This window comes from Phaseolus vulgaris, chromosome 11 (assembly GCF_051622355.1).
Source record: "Phaseolus vulgaris cultivar YP4 chromosome 11, ASM5162235v1, whole genome shotgun sequence".
Lineage (NCBI taxonomy): Eukaryota > Viridiplantae > Streptophyta > Magnoliopsida > Fabales > Fabaceae > Phaseolus > Phaseolus vulgaris.
Genome location: NC_143508.1, coordinates 35,720,112 through 35,727,620, shown reverse-complemented (window position 1 = coordinate 35,727,620; position 7,509 = coordinate 35,720,112).

Below are 7,509 nucleotides of genomic sequence, written 5' to 3'. Positions count from 1 at the left end.
AGTAAAAATGGAATGACAATGGAAGAATAAATGAAAGAAGGAGAAAGCTTATGTGATGGATTTGAGAAGTGGAACACACCACTTTGAGTGTGATTGACCTCCAAGATAAGTGAAGATAGCCGCCACTTGAGAGCTCTCAATACTCACAAGATAAGACCTAAATGCTAAGAGAAATTCAAACCTCACTAACACCTCACACAATTTGTGCAGAGTAACTCTTCTTCTATTAATTTCAACTTGTAAATACAATGAGGAAGGCCTCTTATTTATAATAGGAGGAGCCTTGGAGAACAAGTAGTGAGGGTAAGAAGGGAAAAGGGAAATGTGGTGCGGCCTAGGTTATTGACCAAAAGACATCTACTCTACTGAAATTACAAATAGGGAAACCAATTGATGCTCAACACCCAAAGTTTGTGCTCTGCTGCTAGTAACACTCTAAGGTATGGTGGATGCTGAGGTCATTGGTTGGGCATGGTCAGTAGGCGCCCTCTCTCCTAGGTCCTCATCATGCTCCCCGGGTGGGAGGGAACTCCTCAACGAATTTGGAAAACGTGCAGAGAAAGGAGTCAGATCACTGATATTTAAAGAATGACTACCTTGTTAGAATATATGGCTTTAAACTAGAGGGGGGTGAATTGTTTACAGAGGGTTTTCAAAAACTTTTAAGTCAAGAATGAAATTATCTCAAGAAACAAATGATAAAGAATTCAGTTTGCCAAAAACTAAAGCAAAAAGCAACTGCATCAAAAAAACAATCGGTTATTTATACCAGTTTGCAAATATCAAAACTGAATTTAAAGAGTTAAGGGATAGAGAAAATGCATATAGAGATTTATACTGGTTCACTCTAAACCCAGAGCTACATCTAGTCTTCTCAGAAACCACTGAGGAACACCACTAAGCAATCAAACCTAGATCACTTACAACACAACCAAGAAAGTGACCTTGATCCCCTCAAGACACACACTTCTCTTGGCCAACACACCAACACTAAGAATGTTGATCTTGATCCCCTCAAGAACACACAACACTTCTCAGCAAACACACAAAGATTCTTGTTCAACAGATACAAGGATTACACTTGTTACAAAAGCAAATCTGAAATCAATACTAGTAGAAATCCTATCTCACACACTTTGATCAATCTCAATCTCTAAGCAATCTCAACTCTTTGAAAAACTCAAAAACTTGTGTTAATTGTTCTTACTCAAATATGTTTTTCTGAAGATATTCAAAGATGATGTTTGTTACCAAATCTTAACAAACTATTCATTGCATTTAGAGATTGGTCAAAGCATTAAAGATTGGAGCGTAATCAGTTAAAATCATTTAAAGCTCGGTCAAAACAAAAACCATTTTCTGTTATGGTACCAAAACAAACAATCGGTTGTTTCCTCGAAAGAATCGGTTGTTTCCTCGAATCAATCGGTTGTTTTGGTTTTAACAGCTTAACGATTTGAAAAACAGTTTTCAATCTTTTCCAAAAACACCTAAGTATAAAACAATCGGTTGTTTCGACAAAACAACAGGTTGTTTTTCACTTAGCTTGAAAAACACTTTTTCTTTTAAAAAGATTGAGAATGCCTATGCTTTGGATTCAATCAAGAGTGGATTACAAAACTCAATCTACCCCAGATCCTATCTAAGACAACTCAGCAACAGCAAGCACAGCCTAGCCTTCAACATCCTTCAAAGGGTTTTGGATTCTTCAAAGCTTGAACACCACTTGGTACAACAATCTCCCCCTATTTGATGAAGACAAATCCCTGATGCTTGTGTTGTACCTGATTGAATCTGAAGCAGTTCCTTCAAAGCACAGTTTTAAGCAAAACACAGAACTTCTGATATTTGGTTAGCACAAAAACAAATATAGAAATTTAGAACATAATATCAGAGCAAACAATCAAACAAAATATAGGAGCAAAAACCTATAAGGTTTTACTCATCCAAAATATTTTTGAAAGAAAAAAAAAACTGAAATCAAAATACAGCATATATCTCCCCCTATTTGTCTTGACAAATAGACAAAAAAGAAGAGATGAGAAAGATAATTGTTCTTAGTACAACAGATTTAAAACAGCAAAAGCAGAAAGAATAGAAAACTGATACAACCACCAAAAACAATCGGTTGTTTCGATACATCAACCGGTTGTTTTTCTTCATTCATCATCATCAACATATTGAAGATCAAAGATTTGGTTCTGTACTTCTTCAATCTATTCATCTAGAGTCATGAAACGTGCATCCATACTGTCAAACCTGTTATCAATCCTCTGGAAATTGCTGACACAAAGATCATGGAGATTCCTTTGATTCTCCGCAAAGCTATCAAGCCTATTCATCATGATTTCTTCAAAAGAAGACATGGATTTCATTCTTTCTTCTTGATTTCAAGCACCAGCACTAGGTCCAGCATCTTGATATGCTTCAGGTAGATCTTCATGTTGAAAATCCATATCAGCAGGTTCATCTCATTCATGATCAGCAATAGCACTAGATGAGACTCCAAAGTCACCAACTTTGCTAATCCATTTGCCACCTACTTTGGTGAAACCCATTTTGTTGAGAGATCCATTGTTCCACTCTTGAGTTGACTTCACCAACTCAGATGTTTCATCCTCTAGGTTCACTTCAAAATAGTGCAGAAATTTAGAAATCAAAAGAGCATATGGATAACGATAGTCACATAACCTCATTGCCTTTTGCATGTGCTCTTTGATGATGTGTATCCAATTAATTCTGATCTTCTTCATAATGCAAAAGATGTACACCAGATCTTCCTCAGTGAGAACAAAATGATTGCTTCCCCTTGGAGTTAGAATCCAAGTCACAATGAGAGTTAGCAATCTTTCATCAAGTCTTAAGCCACCAACCGAACAAGTACTAACTTGTGCATTTTGGTTCTTCAAGCAGCTCTTGTAGTATTGAACTTTGTTGAAGTCCTCCACTACACCAAGGTTCCCTTTGTTAATTCTGAGGCCTAAGTACTTTAGACCAGCTACAGCAATCCACACTTCATGTGAAATCTCCATATCTACACCTTTTACATGAGAAACAAGGTTGTTTCCCTCAAACTTGAGATTTGTGCAGAAAACTCTTATCAAATCTGGATAGATATTCCCTTTCATCTCCAAGAACTTTTTAAGGGACTGATCTTTGAGGAGCTTTCTTACATTGTCCTGCTTTTGACTTTTCAGCCAATCAAAGCAAACAACTTTAGGGTTGTTTATCACTTTGGTGTTAGTCTCAAATCTATATCTCACAATTAGATCATTATCACCAGAAAACCATCCTTCAAGCCTTCCTCCAGACCTTACAACTCTGGATTTGACTCTTCTTGAGGTGGGAGGAGTTGAATCCATGATGGCAGAGATGAACAACAGAGAAAACCTCACTCATAGATTTTGCAAGAGATGTTGCAAGAGATATTGCAATGGGTTGTTCTTGTGGAAGAGATAAGCTGCAAAATATTTTATAGCAATAACAGAATTATAAGATATTCAATGACATGAGTGGTACCAGATTTTCAGAGAGAGAGAGGACTTGACCATGCCCTGCACAGAAAACGTCAGAAAAAACTAAAAATCACATGGTCTTCACATGTGATCTTGGACTAGTCATTAAGACTCTTGAATTTCCAAGATTTTGGAATATATTCCTTTATGACTGTTGTAACTTCTTTCTGAGCGTGATCAACTTTCAACTCAGGTTCATTGACCAAGGATTCTCTCTTTAATTTGATCTGCAACGGATAGAAAATCAAAATAGAAATTAAATTGGTTTCTTCACAGTACTGTCAGACTTAAAACAATCGGTTGTTTCGAGAAAACAATCGGTTGTTTTTCTGCAGCAGTAAACTCATTTTGAATATTTAAGCATGAGCATAAATAGATCAAAGCAAATGAAATTTAACACTTTAAGAAGATTATTCAAACATGTAAAAGAACTTAAAAACATAAATTAATAACAGAGATAAAGAATGTCTTATCCTTTGTGTTGTTCTTTTAATGAGCCATGTGCTTTGAGATCAAGAAGCCTCATTTTGACTGTTGAGGGTTTTTGGATATATACAGAAAATTGATTCAGCTTCAATGTTGGTCTTATTCTTCAAAAGGCTTGATCAGATGACTCTGTCCTTCACACTTCTTTAGATTTCCTGCACAAGCATGAGTTCAAGCAACAAAATTTGGCCCCTTCACAAATGTGGATCCAATTGATTTCTTTTTCTCATTTGGAACCTCACATTCTTTAGGAATCCATTTCATGTAGCCTCTAGGAACAGAAAACTTTCTTATTTTGCAAAATCTAACCGAATGGCCCTTCTTTCATGCAATAAAAGCATGTAACAACCGGTTGTTTCGAGACAATAATCGGTTGTTTTTCTGGCTTTCTTGAAAAAAAATTTGAAAACTTATCTTGTTGGTTTTGTGGATTAAAACCTAAACCAACCTTTCCAAAAACACATCTTTGATATGCCAAGACATTCTCAAAGTTAGATTTCCCTTTTGAAAGCTTGTCCACAGTGTTAACAAGATAATGTACCTTTTTCTCAAGATTTTCACAGTTTTCGCAAATGAGAGTGTCACACTTGCAAGAAGAATTTTTGAAATGTGTTTCCAGATTTTTGAAATCATTTTTAGATTTTTCAACACTCTCTTTTCCAACCAGCTATTCAGTGCTTTCAATCGGTTGTTTGAAAACACCAATCGATTAGCTTCATCGTGAGTTTCTTAAAAAGCTTCAAGCAATTCACTATAATTTTGTTCATTTAAAGAAGCACATGAACTTACCTCACTTGAGCTACATGATTCATCATCATCTTCAGCAATCAAACAGATGTTTGCTTTCTCATCTTCACTTGATGAAGAACTTTATGATGATACCTCATTTTCATCCCAAGCTATGTAGGCTCTCTTTGTCTGAACATCTCATACTCTTGGATTAGAGTATGCTTCCTAGCTCTCTTCACCTCATTTGTACCTTCATGAGTTACCTCCAAGGTGTCCCACATCTCTTTTGATGATTTGCATTGAGAGACCCTGAAAAACTCATGAATTCAAAGCAGAGGTTATTATATTTTTGGCAATCAATCGAATTTGGCATTCTTGCTTTCTGAATCAGTCCATTGAGACCAAGGCTTTTCAATTGAGGATCCATCTTTTTCAAACTTTGGGATAAAAGGACCATTTTCAATTGCATCCCAAATTCCTTTGTCAAGTGATTCCACAAAGATTTTCATTCTCACTTTCCAAAATTGGTAGTTCAAACCACAAAACAGAGGTGGTCTGTTGATTGAAGCATCTTCCCCAAAAGGTAGTCTATCTGCCATAAAAAAAAAGATTTTTGGATCAACTCGAATAACTTTCAAGAACCAAGCTCTTGATGCCAATTGTTAGAATATATGACTTTAAACTAAAGGGGGGTGAATTGTTAAATGAGGATTTTCGAAAACTTTTAAGTTAAGAAAGAAATTATCTCAAGAAACAAATGATAAAGAATTAAGTTTGCCAAAATCTAAAGCAAAAAGCAACTGCACCAAAAAAACAATCGGTTGTTTCGCAGAAACAATCGGTTGTTTATACCAGTTTGCAAATATCAAAACTGAATTTAAAGAGTTAAGGGATAGAGAAAATGCACACACAGATTTATATTGGTTCACTCTAAACCCAAAGTTACATCCAGTCTTCTCAGAAACCACTGAGGAACACCACTAAGCAATCAAACCTAGATCACTTACAACACAACCAAGAAAGTGACCTTGATCCCCTCAAGACACACACTTCTCTTGGCCAACACACCAACACTAAGAATGTTGATCTTGATCCCCTCAAGAACACACAACACTTCTCAGTAAACACACAAAGATTCTTGTTCAACAGACACAAGGATTACACTTGTTATAGAAGCAAATCTGAAATCAATACAAGCTGAAATCCTATCTCACACACTTTGATCAATATCAATCTCTAAGCAATCTCATCTCTTTGAAAAACTCAAAAACTTGTGTTAATTGTTCTTTATTCAAATCTGTTTTTCTGAAGATATTCAAAGATGATGTTTGTTACCAAATCTTAACAAACTATTCATTGCATTTAAAGATTGGTCAAAGCATTAAAGACTGGAGCGTAATCAGTTAAAATAATTTAAAGCTCAGTCAAAACAAAAACCATTTTTCTGTTATGGTACCAAAACAAACAATCGGTTGTTTCCTCGAAACAATTGGTTGTTTCCTCGAATCAATCGGTTGTTTTGGTTTTAACAGCTTAACGATTTGAAAAACAGTTTTCAATCTTTTCTAAAAACACCTAAGTATAAAACAATTGGTTGTTTCGACAAAACAACAGGTTGTTTTTCACTTAGCTTGAAAAACAGTTTTTCTTTTAAAAAGATTGAGAATGCCTATGCTTTGGATTCAATCAAGAGTGGATTACAAAACTCAATCTACCCCAGATCCTATCTAAGACAACTCAGCAACAGCAAGCACAGCCTAGCCTTCAACATCCTTCAAAGGGTTTTGGATTCTTCAAAGCTTGAACACCACTTGGTTCAACATACCTAAGTACGTATCAGGCAAATCCAACTCATAGGCATTGTCATTAATCCTCTTGATGATCTGAAAAGGACCATCACTACGTGGCATAAGTTTGGACTTCCTTTGAGTAGGGAATCTATCCTTCCTCAAGTGAAGCCAAACCCAATTCCCGGGTTCAAAGATCAATGCCTTGCGCCCTTTGTTGGCATGCTCAACATACTTGCCTACCTTCCTTTCAATTTGCAACTTGATGTGGTGGTGCAAGTCTTTAATAAAAGAAGCTTTTTTAAAAGAAACCATCTTTGCACAACACCTCATCAAGTACAGGAATAGGAAGGAGGTCAAGAGGTGTGAGGGGATTGAACCCATACACAACCTCAAAAGAGGTGTGGGAGGTAGTAGAATTTACTACTCGATTATAGGCAAACTCAATATGAGTTAGTAAAATTTCCCACACCCTTAGGTTCCCGGAAATAAGGAACCTCAACATTTGAATGTCTTGGGAAGACCTAGAATAAAATCCATGGAGATGTCTACCCAAGGCATAGTCAGGATGGGAAGAGGGGTATATAAACCATGGGGTTGCACTTTAGACTTAGCCTTCCTACATGCTATGCATTTGTCATAAAAGCTATGTATGGATTTGTGCATGTGGGGCCAAACTAAATGCTCTTGCAATGTGTCTAAAGTCTTAGCTACCCCAAAGTGTCCCATAAGACCACCCTCATGGGCCTCTCTAACAATAGATTGTAGTAAAGACCCTTCGGGAACACAAAGTCTTTTCCCTTTGAAAAAGAAACCATCATGTATGAAAAAGTCTTTATGTCCTCCTTTTGAGCACTCTTGATAGATGAGAGAGAAATCAAGGTCATCTTTATAGATTTCCTTTATGTGATCAAAACCTAAGTATTGAACATCCAAAACATTTAGCAAGGTATACCTTCTTGAAAGAGCATCCGCAACCACATTTGTTTTAC